Here is an 18,165-nt window from a genome sequence, read left to right as displayed (position 1 = left end):
CTTAGCTACTGGTAATTATTTATTATTACTACCTTACATTTAATACATCTGCAGTTCAGCCAGAGTTGAATGAAGTACAATTTGTTCATACATTATATATCATTACAATGTCATTATATTGCACCACAGCACAGTAAACCTTTTAGCAGTTCACTCTTGAGTCCGTGGTTTGCTATTTAATGTGTGTAATTTCAATAGCAAAATTAATTGTTGATCAATGAAGTCTTGAAGATATGAATAATAAAAAAATGTTTTTCGAACGGTCGCTATGAAATAAAATTAGGTACTGCAGTCGCTTTCTTAACCCTAATGCAGCCTTTTTAAACACTGGGTATTGTCAAATTTAATTTGCTTTAATTTAGATACTATAATTTGCATGTTGTACATCGGGTATGCATCATTTATTGTAATGAGGGCATAAAATTGTTCTGTGTTATTTTCTCTCTAATGTCTCCACAGATGATTCTCCTATTGCCCTTGTTTGTGATGACCACCAAGCAGCCTTCCCGCTTCCGGTTGCCATCAGCGACCAGGTCTCTTTGGGTCGGAAGACTTCGAATATCCAAGATCGTGTTATGTAGATCCGGAAAGAACTGAACGTGACCTTACAACATTTGGATCTGTTACTTAAATTATTCTTAATTTTAATAACCCTTTTCAGTGAATAGATATAGAGACTTGAGTAGATGTATTTATTGCGTGAGTTTGTTCCAGTTTGAGATCCTATGCATATGTGCAGTTTACTAATTTCATTTTCATTTATTCATCACCATGCTGGAATAATATATATTTGGTCCCTTTTGGCCTAGACCTGGAATTTCATTCAAATCCTTCGGGTCAGCCCTATGAGACCTGACAGTCAGCTCAGTGGTTTGGCTAAATTATTTTAAGAATAATACGCCACGTTCTGTTTTCCTCTCTCTCTCTCTTCTCTCTCTCTCTCTCTCTCTCTCTCTCTCTCTCTCTCTCTCTCTCTCTCCTTTTTTACTATCTGAAAATCCTCGATTTCGTCGTTCTAGTAATACATGTTTCTCTCTCTCTCTCTCTCTCTCTCTCTCTCTCTCTCTCTCTCTTCTCTCTCTGTATTGTCATCAATTTGTATTGGATACTCCTGACAGGCAGTGAGCATATCTTCGTAATGCGAAGATTAATTCAGAGTTAAAACTGCTAGTGATGAATTTTAGTTGCATAGCTTGAAGGCACGTTCAGTCATACCCTTTTTCCTAACTTGGTAAATATTTGTGTATGAATTTTTTTACATAATTGTTATGTTATAAAATACTCGTAGCTAGTTTTCTCGTCGTATTTTTTTCACTCTTCGTTCCGTTCTTTTCTTCATCCACCTAGTGAATAATAATAGTGAATAGTAATAATGATTATGATGATAAAGGTAATGCTGTATGACTTCATAAGGCTTACTTGCGTGGCACCTTCCACATCATCTTGGCAAAAGTTGGCGTCGTAAGTTACTTTTTCTGTAATGGTCTTCTGACTTCTCGAGCGTGACAAGCGCAAAGTAAGATCGGAAACGTTTGTGTATAAGAGAATCGGAAACGTTTGTGTATTAGAGAGAGAGAGAGAGAGAGTCCAGATGCTGTGTTTCTTCGCCAGAAATAGTTCTAGTGTAATGGTATACCATTTTCATAAACAGTTATATATAATAAGTTGTCAACACTTCCTACGTAAAGTTTTCATGTATTTCAGAAATATAAAAGTTCTCTTTTCTTTAGTAACCCCGCGCCAGTGGAGCCGCTTTAACTTCAAAATAAAGAAAACCCCTGCCATGCTTTACTTCTAGTCGGGCAAAAATGAAGAAAAACCCTGCCATGCTTTACTGCTAGTCCGGCAAGAAAACGGCCATTTTTGACACAACCCCTTAAGTTTTGTTGTTTTTTTTTCACCTGATTGTTATGATTTTGAGTGCCAGTGATCAATTTTTGTCAGATGCCACATCTAATTCGTCATCAGATTATATTTAGAGCTAAGAAAAATTTAAAATTCAACCATTTTACAGACCAATTTGCTAGGCAAATAAAGCTACATATATATCTTTTTGCTAGAAATATGTAAAATTTGTACAAATAAATGCAAGCCTTATGTCAGTATGCACGTAAAAAGTGATTTTATGCTATTTGTTTTGATTCCATCGAATTCCTCATACCCGAAAACGTAGGTTTCGTCACCAAAACAATTTTTCTAAGTGAATTTGTTGCAAAGTACAGATGGCCGAAAACCATTAAGGCCACCATTTTGAATTTCTCGGAATGGTCAAGTGTGTGGACAGCACAGCTGGCAAAAATTTGTCAGTTGTACCCCAAATGATAAGAATGAGGTGAAAAAGAAATTTAACAAACATTAAGGGTTTATGTCCAATTTCTTCCTGACTATTCTTCAATGAGGAAGCTTCGTTCTTTTGATTGAAATTTTCGTTTAATCTCCCATTCAGGAATATGGTCAATTTTAACTTCACAATTTCAGAGTTTACCTCTTCAGATCTCACGATGATAATCAGAGATTTTAGGAGCTGACAACATTTGTTAGTTTTGGAGTGAGGACTTGTTTTTTCCCAAAGTCAAAGGTCAATTTGTAGGAAGAAATGTCGACTTTTATTCTCTAGATCTCAGGAATTATGATAGTTGAAGGTCTCTGATCTTCGATTCTTTTCCAGGACTGATAAGGAATAGGATCTGAGAGCGAAATGGCAGCATTTGCATAGTCATCCCTATTACCTGTAATTATGGTTCCGACAGACAAAATGCTTATTAAAATCTATGATTAGGGAAATTTTAGAATATCGTTCGCTGGAAATATTGCAGATCCTGTAAGTGCAAATCATTTTTTATATAATCCTGGTGTCGAAGAGTAGTTTTGTCCCTCCGAACAGATAGTGTCAATCTAAAAACATTTAATTTATATGTCTTAAGAAGGTTGCTGAATGATGCTGAATCTTATTGAATTGTGAGCATATCTTGACCATTTTCCCTATCGTCAAGATATGTATGAAATGGAAGTGGAAAAAATCTATTTCTTGTAGTTCATATTTCAAGTCTACTTTATTATTTTCAGAAGATAAAATTATATTCTTCATTTCATTCAAATGTTCATGAATTAATTCGAATGAGAAAGGTTTTTATGATGTTAAGATTTGGAGACTTTAAATAATTGTACAAGATCTTAATTTCATAAAAAGGCAAAGTTTTATTTTTCAATTGCATGAAAGTATTTTCATCCAGTTTAATCACCCCGGCAACCTTTACTGTTTAAATGGTGTTGCGCTCTACCTCTTTTCCATAACAAGTGCTCCCCTTCGACAAAAATCCCATTCTCTCAAGACGTGAGGTAAAATCGTCTGGCGAGGGGTATTGCTTCTAATAATCAATAGGCCTAATTGTATTGAAAGAACATTTTAAGCACCATTCTGCCATTACCTACGGTTGAATACAGGGCACCGGCTGCTATCGATTTCAATCGCAGTGGCAAGAAACACGTGGGATTTTGACTCTTTTAGTAAGTGTCCTTATCGGTTCATTAAGTTTTGCAAGCGCCATTTCTACGTCCGGTCAGCATGTATGTGGAATTATTGTCATAACAATGCTAGTTGCAACAGTAATTGTCGTTGTTCCTGTGGCTGAAGAAGTATGGTAAGTATCGTTAATGAAGATTGTAAAGGCAGTATCTTTTTTCTTGATCTTGTAGCAGAAAAAGTGTTAAGCCTTGACAGTAGCGATAGAAAATTGTGGTTATGAATTGTATAGCAGTAGTAGTTTTTTTAATATTCGTTTATAATTGCTTTGCATTTGTACCTACACTAATTATCTTAATTTGAGAATCAGTATTCAAACATTTTCCATTGTATATGAAAAGTTTGTTTGTGCTTGCATACGTGAATGTTACATGAATTTCAATGTAGTGAATGCACGTCAGGTTCAGCACTCGTCTCATCGTATACACAAACAGACTTGACTTTTAACATTTGTATTTGTTGGGTGGGAGGATATGCAGTATCAGTTTCCCCCCTTTTTCATTGACTCGTCGCCTGTCAAGTACGTGTGATAAATTACGCCCCCCTGCCTTTGAGTGCTTGCGTATTTGGCACCCTGTCACTGATAGGGAAAGGGGGACTTGCAGCCACTTTATAAAGGTCACGTCCTACATTTCTATTTGTGTAGGATTTTGCAGTGAATTTGCGTATGTTTCTATTTTCTGCACACAAGTGACAGAAACTTGGACTTATTTATAGCTCGTAAACAATAGCAGGTCAAATCTGTCAGGCATTTGAATTGCTTAAGGACCTATGAGGAAAATGACGCTTCTTTTTATCAACGAGTGCAGTCGTAGGCTAAATGTTATGGTATATTACCAAAGAATCATTTTTTTCGCTTCAGTCCAAATGTTCCCATTCTGTAGATTCGGAGCGATGTGAATATATATATATATATATATATATATATATATATATATATATATATATATATATATATATGTGATATATATATATGTATAATATAAATAAATATAATATATATATATATATATATATATATATGCATTATATTATGTGTGAAAAACTGAAGAGCAGTTTTGGAAAGAAGTAATGTAGAAATTATAATTTAGGGTAAAGCTTCGGGAATTTTAATTTAACCCTAAAATCCTTTGTGCTCAGCATTATGAGAAATATATATATATATATATATATATATATATATATATATATATATATATATAGATATATATATATATATATGTATGTATAGATTTTTATTTACATGGGTAGGAATCTATTGGTTACTTAGCAACGGGGTATACAGCTTATTGTGGGATCCCGAACCACATTATGTCGAGAAATTATTAATTTCTTCACCAGAAATAAATCCTCTGGTTCCGCATTGGCGGCAGTGGGGAGCGAATTCAGGCTACCAGATTGTAGGCGAGTACGTAACCTACTCCTCCAGTGAGGAACTTCAGTAAACAGCTATAAAGCACTTGAATAATTTTAGATAATGTGGTATGCTGCTGATATAATCTTAATAAGGCTTCTTAGAACTGCAGCAAAACCCACTCCTTATGCCTTGAAGACTCTAAAAAGTCTTTCTTACGAACTCACGTCAGCAGGACAGTTATCACTAAATCGGATAAAGATGGCAAAATCGTCCATCTGGACAGAATCACGAGCATCTATCTCCATATTAGAGATAAAGCTGCATCGTCGACGTCTCAAGGAACAAGCGAGTGCTGAAAGGTTGGTCGCGAGCGTATTCTGTGGCGGTAGCCGTGGGTAACAACGTAGCTGGCAGTTGGGTTGAAGGCTCGTCCGTGACCTATTGCTGGCTATGACCATTTAAACGATGAGGACAAAATCAGCAAAAGACCTTTTGAATGATATCGCTGCCACCTTTGATAAATAAGCGAGGAAGATGAAGAGGTCAATAAAAAATAGTCGATTTCTTGGGGTCTCTGTACAAACCTTCTCTCTTACACTATTTCTGTGGCTTTTCAGCGCGCAAATACGCGGAATCTTTCTCTGTCTCATGATACAAAGCAAGGATTCCTTTATTATCAGATATGGGTACTGGTGCAAATTTTATGCAGTTGAAAACCAAAGCAACCCGTTGAATCGATTCTAGCGTCACAGGCCCCAGTGAACAATGGATTTCTTCCGCAGAGCTTGTCAAAAAGCAAAATTGTTGCTATCTGTTTCATTTAGAACCTTTTTTTTTGACGTTTTAATGGAAGCTTCCGAGCATTATTCTATAGAAGTATAATAGGTATTATGAGTAGCCCCATCCTCTCGGTGGGGAGGGGTTGATTAATGCAAATCTTTCACCCAATTAAAAAAAAACTTTTGTGCAGTTTTTTCTTGGAATTATAGTGAATAGGTTAATTTGATGGCATGAATGTAAATGGAAATGCGTTTTAATTGCATTTAATTCTTGCTTTGAGAAATCTTGCTGTCATCGAATTTGAGATTCATTTCTTGTATATAATTTCACAGTGCTATGAAGATAACTTTGTTGGGAATTACTCGAATGAGCACCGAAATTTAAAACCGTTCAGTGAAGCTTTGCGTAGCAAGAGGTACATAATTCTCAAGATAATATTACATATTACAACGATTTCCTGATCATCTTCTTGTATGCACAGTGTCTGTTTTTCGCTTTATGTATCTCTTTTCGCACGTATGCGTGTGGTTTTATTTACATATGGGGATATAAAAACTACTGACCTACACACACACACGCACACACAAACCGAAAACGCAATGTGTGGGGAAAATCCTTAACCGAAGTCTGTCATTGGTATATATGATGCTGCTGTAATCTTAATCCTTATGGAAGTGCATCGGGTAATAATAACTTCTAAATTTATGACGAATACAGAGTAAGTATGCTTATCAGTTAGGTATCGGGAGAAGACCCGATTTCATACATCAGAGACTTTATCTTCATCAACATTTAGTGACATATATACTAATCAGTTACCTTAAAATCCAGTGAAAATTCGTGGGACATATAAGTTGCTGTAGGACGAATCGCAGAGTTTTCGGAGGAATGTGAACTATTTACAGGAACACATCTGAATGTTATTATTACAAAATTTAGTCGTATGTTTATGCGTCAGTTCATCATTCTCAAAACGAAAGTATAGCGAGTAATAATCCATTTGGTTTTATTTTCAATGTTAAAAAAAATCAGTCTGATTTTCGGATATAGTGTAGGTTGACGTGTAGACATATACAAAATGCGACACTTTGCATAAATAAGCATATAATTATTTAGTGCATATATTGTTCTCTTTTTTCGGAAGACACTCGAAAGCTTAGAAAAATGACCGAAAATATGTTATGTCCTTTGAAAATATATTGAACAAACTCTAGTAAATAATAATGATAATAATGTGTTATGTTGGTGTTCAGAATAGTCATTGAAAAGCAGATTTATTAACTGAAAGAAAATTACATTGACATAACATCATGTGACGCCTTGTAAGTGCCTCTATCACGAAGAAATTACCACTGCACAGACTGCATCTGTGCAGTGGTAATTTCCAAAAGAAAAGTGACGTCATGGCAGGCAAAAGTAGCTTCGCTTGTGTACAGCATAATTATGAGCTGCATAAAACATCTCATCTCGATAGCGTCTGTTTGATTTTGCAACACGAGCCTTATTTTGTATACAAAACCTATTTTTGATTACGTGAAATCCGTCTTATCAGCTTGGTCATGTCAGCCGAACAAACAAAAGACATATCCTGAAGTAGACATAGCGAAACGCAGGGTTTTTTAATTTAAAACAAAGAAATAGTTTTTAAAAAATGCTTAATTCATTCAGTGCTGTATTGCGCTTACGAAAATTCTCCACGAAATACATGAAGGATTTGCATGGCTTTAAAATGTAAAACAGTTCAATGATAAATTAAGGGACGCTGATAAAAAGGAGTAAGAAGAACAAATTCCGTGAAAGCACATTATCCAGAAAAAAACCGCTATTTCAAACATTTAGAATCATTCTTCAATAACAAAAATGTAACCAGATTCATTTTTAGAGCGAACGGTTGTTTGATGTTTGGATGATCATTTCGGAAAACTGTTTAAAAACATCTGCCGTTGATTTTGTGTGATTTGCCACATGTTGATAAAGAACCTCTTAGGCTTTTTAATATTTTTTATTTATTTTACAAGTGTTCGTGACATGGTAAACTACACTGCCCCACTAGTATTTCAATATAAAGTCTATTTTCTCTTCGTAATTTTTCAACATCACTTAAAACTTGACCGTTTACAGTCATGACTGCAGTCTGCAAATACTACGGTATTGCTACCCCTGACTATTATTAAAACTCAATAGTGTTTTCTCTGTTGGCTTCACTATTCGAATATACCAACGGTTTTCGTCTTCCAGAAGTAAAGGATTCATATTTAAAAATACAGTTGCAGTAAGACTTTGAACATTTGTAGATTTCGTCCACAAAATTTAAGAAATTCTGACAACAGGAAGAAACTAAAACCATCATAATTTTTTCTAGACCAGTTATGTCCATGCTGAGCAAGTTATAAATTTCAGATAAGAAAACTACGTTTTTTTGTTTTTGTTTTTTGTGACTTGGGCCAAGTGCGTCCATTGGTTTGAAAAATAGAATTAAATACAAAACATTTTACTAAATATCATTACACCCATTGTACCCTGAACACTAGCGCATTGTTAATAATGTTGCCTATTTTAGCTGTAATATTTATTTCAAACATTCTGAAGACCTACAAGAAAGGTCATTAGCGTGTCATAAAAAAGAAAAGGAAACCACAATTTTTGGAATTCCTTCTTTTTGTAATCTTGACAGAACGGTGAGGCAGCCCGTTTCCGTGTTTTTTCTTTCCCCTAAATTTGACCATTCTGGGATACTTATGTAAGGCTGGACATCTGTCAGTTCCAATGGAAACAGTCTACTCTTCACGCGTGATTTGCCTTTGAAAGTGTATGGTAAATGTCTTGACCAAAGACTATAGTCGATTCACTTAAGGTAGATTCTTGTGCCTACGAGACGTGTGTTTTGCGGCCTCTGATTGGCTGGTACCGGGAGGTAGGCAGCTCGCTCAGTGTGTCATGTTTTCGTTTGTAGTTTAGAAAACTAGCAATATGTTTATTTTTCTTCATTTATCTCACGTTTTGCGAAAGATAGGAAAGTTTTGGTCATACCGAAGGATTCGGTATTAATTGCACAACTGAATAATCTTTTCCTGAAACCAAGAAGATAAAACACAAAAGAGTATACATCGAGTAAAAGTGAAGAGAAACATTTCATTCTTTATACCTGTTTTTATTTATCATCGGATTTTGCATAATTCATATTGTGTAAAGTGTTTCTGTGTGCATTATAAATCTAATTATATACAAATACACTCATACATACTCATATATATATATATATATATATATATATATATATATATATATATGATGAGTATGTATGAGTGTATTTGTATATATTAGATTTATAATGCACACAGAAACACTTTACACAATATGGGTGTATATTTATATATATATATATATATATATATATATATATATACATATACATATACATACATATATATATTGTTCTTCTTATAGTGTTGTTAGAATTCTCTAACGTTATAAATTATCAATGCCAAAATTGTTAGGTTCTGATTACTGTATATGGCATCAGTGTTCAAAGGAGGGTAAAGTACAATACAAAGAAAAGTTTCTCTCTCTCTCTCTCTCTCTCTCTCTCTCTCTCTCTCTTCTCTCTCTCTCTCTCTTATCTGTTTGTATAGATTTTCTTTTATCGATGTATTGAAACTGCCACCGCTGTCAAATACGAAATCTTAGGACCGGAAATTGCTAGCAATCTGTTTTCGTTTTCCTCATTCTCACAGTCGGATTAATTTTCAGCAATGTCTCTTGTGCAAGAATCTTGTATATACATAGCATTCATTCATGTATGAAAGTTTGTGCATTCTACATCTAACCCTTTGTTCTGTAACGTTCCAATACAATTTTCATATTTCAGTCGGAATAATATCAATTAACTACAATAAACTACATACGTATCGTTTTTCATTTGCACTAGAGCTGGAAAAGAAAAACAGAGAAGGAAGTAACTCACAACCGATACAAAGTTGAATTTGATAGGATTATAGCCCTTGTACCCCTGTGGCGATGTTGCCAAGTGATTGGTGAATTCCCGTAGTAGATATAGAAAATCAGGAAAATTTTGATGAAAGGGGGTTTGGGAGGAAGTGGTTTTTTGGATATATCAACAACACTTCCTTGGACCAACACTTCCCTGGACCCAGAGAAAATATATTATAGAGGATTAACCTTGAAAGGAGACAGGAAAAATCAATCGTATATATACGTACTAAACGCCATTGTCAAAACATCTACTGCCCATATATATACGTACTAAACGGCTCAGGGAGTATTAGCGCGCTACATATATATATGTATTAAATTGTTAAAGGGTTAGGTCCAATTTCAGCCCCAATAGGAAGGTGGGGTGAAGAGGGGGTGATATATAAAAATAACAGCTACAGATATTATCCATAGTGTGTGAGGTTGCTGAGATGAATAGTGACACTCCTGATGCCGTTTAAGTCTAGTTCATCCCCAATAGGAAGGGGGTGTGGTGAGAATGCGTGGGAAGGGGATGACATGTAAAACTAACTGAAAATGACAGATATTAGTGTCTAATTTATAGTTTTCAAGGTTGCTGAGATGAATAGTGACACTTGCGATGTTCTTTAAGGCTAAGTTTAGCCCCGATAGAAAAAGGAGGTGGGAAGGTGTTAACATTTATATATAACCAAAAACTACACAAATTTCATGTAATATGTTGCTTGAATTAACTAAGGGGTGTTTACTAGTATCACAAGGGAATTAATAACAGCATTGAACCAAAATTGGGAGGAGTGAGCTGAACAAAGAAGGGGGGGAAGTCGCCTTGGAAGAGTGGAAATGAAATACAGACAAGAGGCAAAACGATTTCCTGACTGCACTGGAAATTACATCTCACAGTATCTGGAAATATTGGGTTTGGTAGTCTTCTGTGCACTGTGGAGGTATAAGAACACCTGTGGGATCCCCCAGAGGAGGCAGGGGAGCAGAAGGTGTGAAGTGGAGTCTGCAGGGCTTGAGAAAGTCTGGGGAAGTTCTGAGAGTTTCTGAGAGAGAGCTGCTGCGACCCCGCTCTTTTAAAATCTTGCCTGGGTAGTCTCCGACCTCATCCAAGGCCCCCCGTGGAGAGTAAATCCAGAGCAGCCAATGGGAGCAAAGAGGGTTTTAGGGAGAATGGAGGCTTCCAGTTCACAGGAGTAACTTGCATATAGGCAAAGATGAATGAATCTGGTTATAAAGAGGTCTTACCTTTCCTTGGTTCTGGCTGAAAATCCTGAACACTTCCCCATTCTAGAGGACATTTCAACCCTAGACGGGTTGGAATGGACAAGACAAGCCAGAAACAAGGAGATTAAAGCTTTGCCAATGATAATATTCATGAAGGTTTACTTGCCAGGCAGAGAATTTAATATAATTTAATTCTTGCAAGTTACTGATCAAGAATATTAGAGAATAAAGTTTGACAGCGACTAACTAAAAGATTAACAACTTTCTATATTCCAATAAAGAAAAATCAAATTCGATTACTCTTAAAATATAACGTCACATTGAGAATGTCTGTTAAAATGAACAAATAATGATTAGATAATATTTAACCTACAGGGTTAATAGTATACTTAATTCTATCATTTATAATACTGCCGACTTAATTGGTTAAGGCAACACATATATTAGTTTGCCCTGATGTGGCGATAAGATGCATTCGGAGGTCTGTTAATAGCCCTACGATTTCGTTAAGGAACTTTGTCTCGGAATGTGAAGACGCCTAACAGTATTAATTTCATCATATGGGACATTAGTGCCTCGTAACATGAAGACGCCTAACAGTATTAATTTCATCATAGGGGACATTAGTGCAAACTAACAAGTATAGAATTAATGAAGTAATTCTCCATAGAGAGGAAATAAGATTACACAAAGTGTAAGTCTCACCAGAGACAATGGCAATTTCACAAAATATAGACCAGGAAGTAACACTAAATCAGCAATCAAATCAAAACAATGTATAAATGAGTCAGACTTTGAAAATATCTCTAAAGCTATAGCAATTTTGCTGGCTAAAATTTTTCATAGTCGAATGGAATGCTAAGTGTCTAGTGATAGTATTTCATGATGAAGTACTAATTTATAAGGCCAGAATAGCTGGCGGGTGTGGCTCCGTCTAAGCAGAGCATACAATGGCAATAAATGCCTAAAGCAGTGAAGAAGAAGAAAGGAACTATGGAAGAGAAGATATAGACAGTACAAAAAATAGAAAGTTACAAAAGGATATGAAGGAAGTAGAAGTAGCAGAATCTGGCACTCTCCTCTTGATGGAGAGGGTCAGAATTCTCTACAAGAGGGTGGCACTGTGCCAGGCACTAGTGTGGAGAAACTATTGACCCTCGTAAGGTTTCTGAAAACCTTTACACCCTTTTCCCTTCTTCCTTCGACCTCTCCGAGGTCGGTTTGACGATGCCATGGGGGCCTTTGAAAGACTCGAGCCCTTTGAAGCTGCCAGAGGACAGTAGGCAAGAACATCTTGACATGGTTGAGGCTCTCTATTGTGATGAATTGGTGCCTATCAACCTGGGCTCCATAAGGAATTTTATCCTCTCAAATGATGGATACCTGTGCACCAGTGTCGTCGAAAGCTCAGACCTAGAGCTGAAGGATTCGTCACTGCCATAGCAATAACAGAAACAGGAGATTTCTTGGGGCATCCTGCCCAGGCAGCAGTGTACCCATGCGCTTTGCATGAGTCACAGAAACTCTTGCTAAAATCAGGCCTGGGACTGTTGCTTCTGTTCTAATGGCCGTTATTCTTATTATTAGGATGATTGGGTAGTCCATTCTGAGGAGTAGCGGCAGCTTGCTGAGGAGCATCCAGCTTTGAGAGGCACTGCTCCATGGTGTGTCCTGGTTTATTGCAACACCCACACACAGGTTTCTGTGGAGGAATATTGGGGCGCTGGGTAGGCTGAGAGGTGGCAGCAGGAGTGAGAGGGAGAGTAGGGTGTATTTTCTTCTTTAAAGCACTCTGCAGCGGATGGTGGGTGTCATAGGCGTCTGCCTATTTACAGCACTCCAAAATAGTTTTAGGGGCCTTGTCCACCAAGTAGGTGGCAAGATCAGGGGGAGCATAGGACAGGAAGTCCTCTAATTGAAAGAGTTCTAAGACCTCCTCAACAGATGTTGTGTTGGAGGCCTTCGTCCACCTATGGAGTGCTGGTATCATCTTGGCGACTCACTCTGCCATTGTTGGTTAGCCTCTTTGGGCACAGTCCTCCATTTCTGCCTCCACTGGTCTGGGGTTAACTCGTAAGCCCCAAGGATTGCCTCTCGGACGAGGGCGAGATCTTGTCGCTCATTCAGGGGAAGGGCCTCGTATGCAGTCCGCCCTTTGCCAGCGAGATGCTTGCCAAGGAGGAGGGCCACTGCCTGAGGGGTTGGATTGAAGTTCTTGAACACCTGCTCGACATGATCGAGCCAGGTGTCGGGTTCACTGTTGTCCCAAGTCCTAATGAGGGCGCCCATGCTGTGGAGGTGAGAGTGTGAGGAGGGGGTGCAGGAGGCATGGCACTCGGGGGTGCCAGAGTGGCACTCTGGACTGCCATAGCCAGTTGACGTGCTTTCTTTCTTCTCCATTTCAGCTGCTTGGAATGCTCTTTCAGCTGCTTCTCTTCTCTTTTGTGCTGTTCCTTTTCTACTCATTTCCCTATATCTTATCTTGCCACTGTGTACACGTGCCCTTTTTCCTGCTACTAGAAACACTCCATGTTAATCAATATCAACTGACTGAAACCATGGTGATAACGAGTAGTACTACGTGGAAATTTTCTGCACCGGGAGCAGCATCGGTGTGTTATTAATGTACTGTATCCTTAGGCAGACAAACAAACGCTACTGGAGGGTTTCGGGTCCCTTATTTGAAGGATCACTGTATAAATGGATATGTAAATGGAAGATATAATTTCTCCTTGAGGATGTGTGTGTGTTGGAAGATATTTTATTCCTTGAGGGTGTGTGTGTTGGAAAATATATTTTTTCCTTGAGAAGATATATTTTTTCCTTGAGAGTGTGTGTTGGAAGATATATTTTTTCTATGAGGGTGTATGTGCGTTGGAAGATATATTTTTTCCTTGAGTGTTTTGTGCGTTGGAGAGATGCGGTAATGTTAAACTTGTTAAAGTAGGTGGGGAATGGATCAGTGTCCTCTGAGGTAAATTGGTATCTCAGAGGAAGCAGATAAATAATAGGTTGACTTATGTATAGTATAAATAATTTTATACATAGATTAATTGATTTATTGATTCATTGGTTGAGGGGGTTGCTTCATTCGTTGTGATGAGGTTGTTATCCCCGTACCCTTCACTATGATTGCAACACAGCTTAGTCGATTAACCACCCTGTATTCAGGTCACTGCTCAAGTCAGATGGGACAAAGTGGGATGTAATTACATTCGTTCTAAACTGCTTCCTTGCGTGGAATCGTACTATGACGTCTTGATGCCATATAATCAACATTATATGACATCTCTCTCTCTCTCTCTCTCTCTCTCTCTCTCTCTCTCTCTCTCTCTCTCCTAACCCTTTGTTTTCTTATTCCAAGTTTCGTGTGCAGCCCAAACCTCTCTCTCTCTCTCTCTCTCTCTCTCTCTCTCTCTCTCTCTCATCAGATAGCATGGAAAAGCCAGTGTGCAAAGGGGTCGCTGCTTTATGTGTTCAGTTTCCAAGAATTTTCGCGTGGTGACGTTCATCTGTGAAAAAAGAAAGCCTTTCGCAAAATCAGATAAGCCTCTTTTGTTTATGCTATTTTTAGCTGATTTGCGATATTCAATAGAAAAGTGTTTGAACCTTTTTCTTTCACAAGAATTTAAGCATGTTTTTTATTCTCTTAACATAGAAGAGTTTTAGTTTTCCTTTTTTATATATGTGCTCATGTTTTTGCTTATTTTTAGCCCAGTGCGATCCATGTAATAATTACGAAAAATTTGTGGAATTTTAAGAATATTAATCTGACCTTTTGCTTGAATTTATATATATATACATATATATATATATATATATATATATATATTTATTTATATATATATATATATATATATATATTAGGCTAGAAAATGTGGTTTAATATCCCATTTGCTCTACTTCGGGGATATCACTGAAGGGGGAATTATAACTGATAAATGATTCGATACCTGGGATAGCCGAGTGGTTAGCACGTCGACTGAAAGTGGTTGATGTGTACTGTCGGGAATTCGAGTCTCCAATCATTTATCAATTATAACTATTAGTCGTGTGGGGGTGGATGTGTTGGGGGTCTCTCTCGCGTTTCTTTACTACAGAAAAGAAGGGTTTTTCGCCCTTGGTGATTATACCTCTTATAGTAAGCAATATGTTAATAGTTTCTCCACATAATACCCGGCGGGTAAGCCGGAGAGTGTTGTGCAATTGCAGATATACTAATATTCTTTCTGCTCCAATCAGTGCCTTAGAAATCTTTCAAATCACAGCTACTCGAGGCCTATTGGTCCTGGGAAATGGGTAAAAGAATGCAGTGTATGTGTTAGTGCTTGACCCTTCCTTTACCACAAAAATGTCATCCGACCTACCCTCAACCGTTGGGTAAGTGACCCTGGCTTCTACCGGTGCCTGTGCCTCACACACAAGTTCCGTACTCGCGAACAATTGTCTTTACTTTATACAATACCAATCGAACCGTTCCGACGTCGAGTCTGCTATACAATCTGTCAGTGATGTCTTCTCTGATGAGGAAATTAACGTTGCATATACGAAATGCAAAGATCTGAAACCAGAGAGCATTCTCAAGGAGCGATCCGCGAAAAACCTGTCCCCTTACAAGAAAATATCATATATCACTAACTGGCTAAGGACCTGCTCGGTGGAAATCTACGCCAATGACCCTTACAATCTGCCTCCAAAGGGGCCTGCTGACCTAAGCCTACCTGTGGTGTACCACACGGCAGAAAATGCCTTCCAAACAGCAAACTTACTCTCAGAAACTATTGGAAAAAACTCGGAAACAATCGAGGATACAAATGATAAATTCTCAAGAATCTGGGACGTGATCAAAGGACTACAGGAATCCCTAGACAGTCTTAAAACTGTGGAAACAAATAATCTCACACGGATCTGGGATGCGATCAAAGGTGTGCAGGATTCGATAGATAATCGCACAGATTGCCACCGGACTCCTTTGAATGCAGCATCCAGTTTTTCCTCGCCTCCCAGCAACACGGAAGTGGCCCCATTACCTATAGACCGTTCTGAGGGGACTGTTGGTCTCCCAACTTCTTCTCCCTCCCTAGTGCCTCCGGTGGAAGGTAGATCTCCGGTGATCATTACCAGCCCTTGTGATTCTCCCCACCCTATCTCCCCCCCCAACCCCCCATCGTGGATGCAACTGTGAGTGATCATGAGGGGTTTGGCGGCTGGCAGATACAAACAAGCAGAAAGAAGAGAAGACCCTCTCGTTTGGCCGCCAGACCGGAGCCCAACATTCGTGTTGAAGAGATGTCACATAGTAATTCACAATCTGTGCTCATCGCTGACGCTAGACGCCATAGCGGAGAGAGTCAAGTTTCTCACTGGCTCTGACCCACTCATCTCTCACGAACTCCCAAGCAAAAGTAAACATAAAGTGGCTTACAGGATTACCTGCCTATTTCAACACCTCGACGTTCTTAAAGGCGAGAATTTTGGTCGTAATATATTAGTTTCAAGATATAACCTAATCCGGGACCAACCACCCCCAGCGGAACTTACTGACACCTCAACCAGGGTCATTTCCACCGCAAGTGCCAGCCAACCGCCCACGGCAAGTGACTGCCCACTCCCCCTGGCTAACCTCCCATCCACCCAAATGATCAGCGCATTCATCTCCCATCTTCGTGGGTAGCCATGGATACATTAAACATAATCTCTTGGAATATTTTTGGCCTCAAGCAGAACATTCCTCTCCTAAACATGTTTTGCAAAAACTTCAAAGGCATCATTGCATTGCAAGAAACCCTCCACTGGCCACATGACCTTGTCATCTGCGGTGCAATACATGAAGACTTCAGAACCTTCTCGACTTCATCGATGCAATTTACAGATCAAATCATAGCCGGTTGCCCGAAAGGGGGTCTTTCTTTCCTGTGGCAGAAATTGTTAGACAATATGATAAAGGTGATGACCTACAGGAGTGACAGATTGCTGGGGCTTCAAGTGACAGTAGGGAACTCTAAAATCCTAATAATTAATGTTTATATGGCATGGAAATATAACAATAATTTCGATCATTACTGCATGATCCTAGGGGATTTACACAGTAATATTCACGATTCTCCAGCTGATCATATTTGTATAATTGGGGACCTTAATTCCCACCCCACAAAACAATTTTATACTGAACTTACTTGCTTCTGTCAAAATGATGGGCTCTAAATTAGCGATGTAATGCTCCTCCCTCCTCCTCCTATTCATATGTACATAATAGAGTAGACGCAATTACAACCTCCTGGCTGGACCACTGCATCACATCTCCACAACTTCATGATTCTATTATGACCTGCAATATTCGCTACGATCTTGCAACGGGCTGTGATCACATCCCATTACAGGTGTCATTCAGTACCCGATCCCTCCCTACCGTGAACCCCCTAACTGACCAGCCACCAGCGGTAAACTGGGATTTTAAAAACTAACAGAAAACAAGGTTGCGGTCAATAGTTAACCGGCAGACGCCTTACTTTGTACTAACACAAATTGTACAAATGACCACCACAGGAGGGATCTGAATGAAATCTATTTGAACATAATCTCTGCTATGCTTGCTTCGGGCAGGGCTGCCTATAGGTTTCGTCAAGGTAATTCTCGTAATATACCTGAATTGCATAAATAATCAAGATTCCCGAAGGGATGTAGATAACATCCTTACTGACAACATTCAATTTCATTTTGCAGACCGTATTACGCCAGGTAACATCAGCGATGCCGTAAACAGCCTACCTAATAATAAATTGCCCGGCTGTGATGGTCTTCCCGTAGAGGCTTTCAAATTCTGCCATCCAATAATTTACATTTTGCTAGCTACCCTATTCAATGCGTGCATAATTCACCAGTTTCTTCCAGACTCCCGACTCTTAGTGTACTTGACACCATTAATCAAAAACAAGCTAAAGGATGCAGCTGACCCTGGCAACTACCGGCCGATTGCAGTCACAACGATCGCATTGAAGATACTTGAGTTGGTTCTTCTAGTGAGACTTCTCCCCTTTCTACACACCACTGACAACCAGTTCGGGTTTAAAGCAAACCACTCAACTGACACCTGGATCTACATACTGAAAGAATTGCTGAACTATTACCTATCATCAGCCTGTCCTGTTTTCCTTGGTTTTGTGGATGTGAGAAAAGCATTTGACAGAGTAAACTACTTGAAGCTCTTCCTGAAGTTGCATAAAAGAGGCACATCCCTATATCTAATTGGCATTTTACATTGCTGGTTCTCCACACAGCAATTCTGTGTCAAATGGGGTAACGT

This window comes from Macrobrachium nipponense, chromosome 1 (assembly GCF_015104395.2).
Source record: "Macrobrachium nipponense isolate FS-2020 chromosome 1, ASM1510439v2, whole genome shotgun sequence".
In the NCBI taxonomy this organism is placed as follows: Eukaryota; Metazoa; Arthropoda; class Malacostraca; order Decapoda; family Palaemonidae; genus Macrobrachium; species Macrobrachium nipponense.
The sequence above is the reverse complement of the archived record's forward strand: the minus strand, read 5'-3'. Positions refer to the sequence as shown.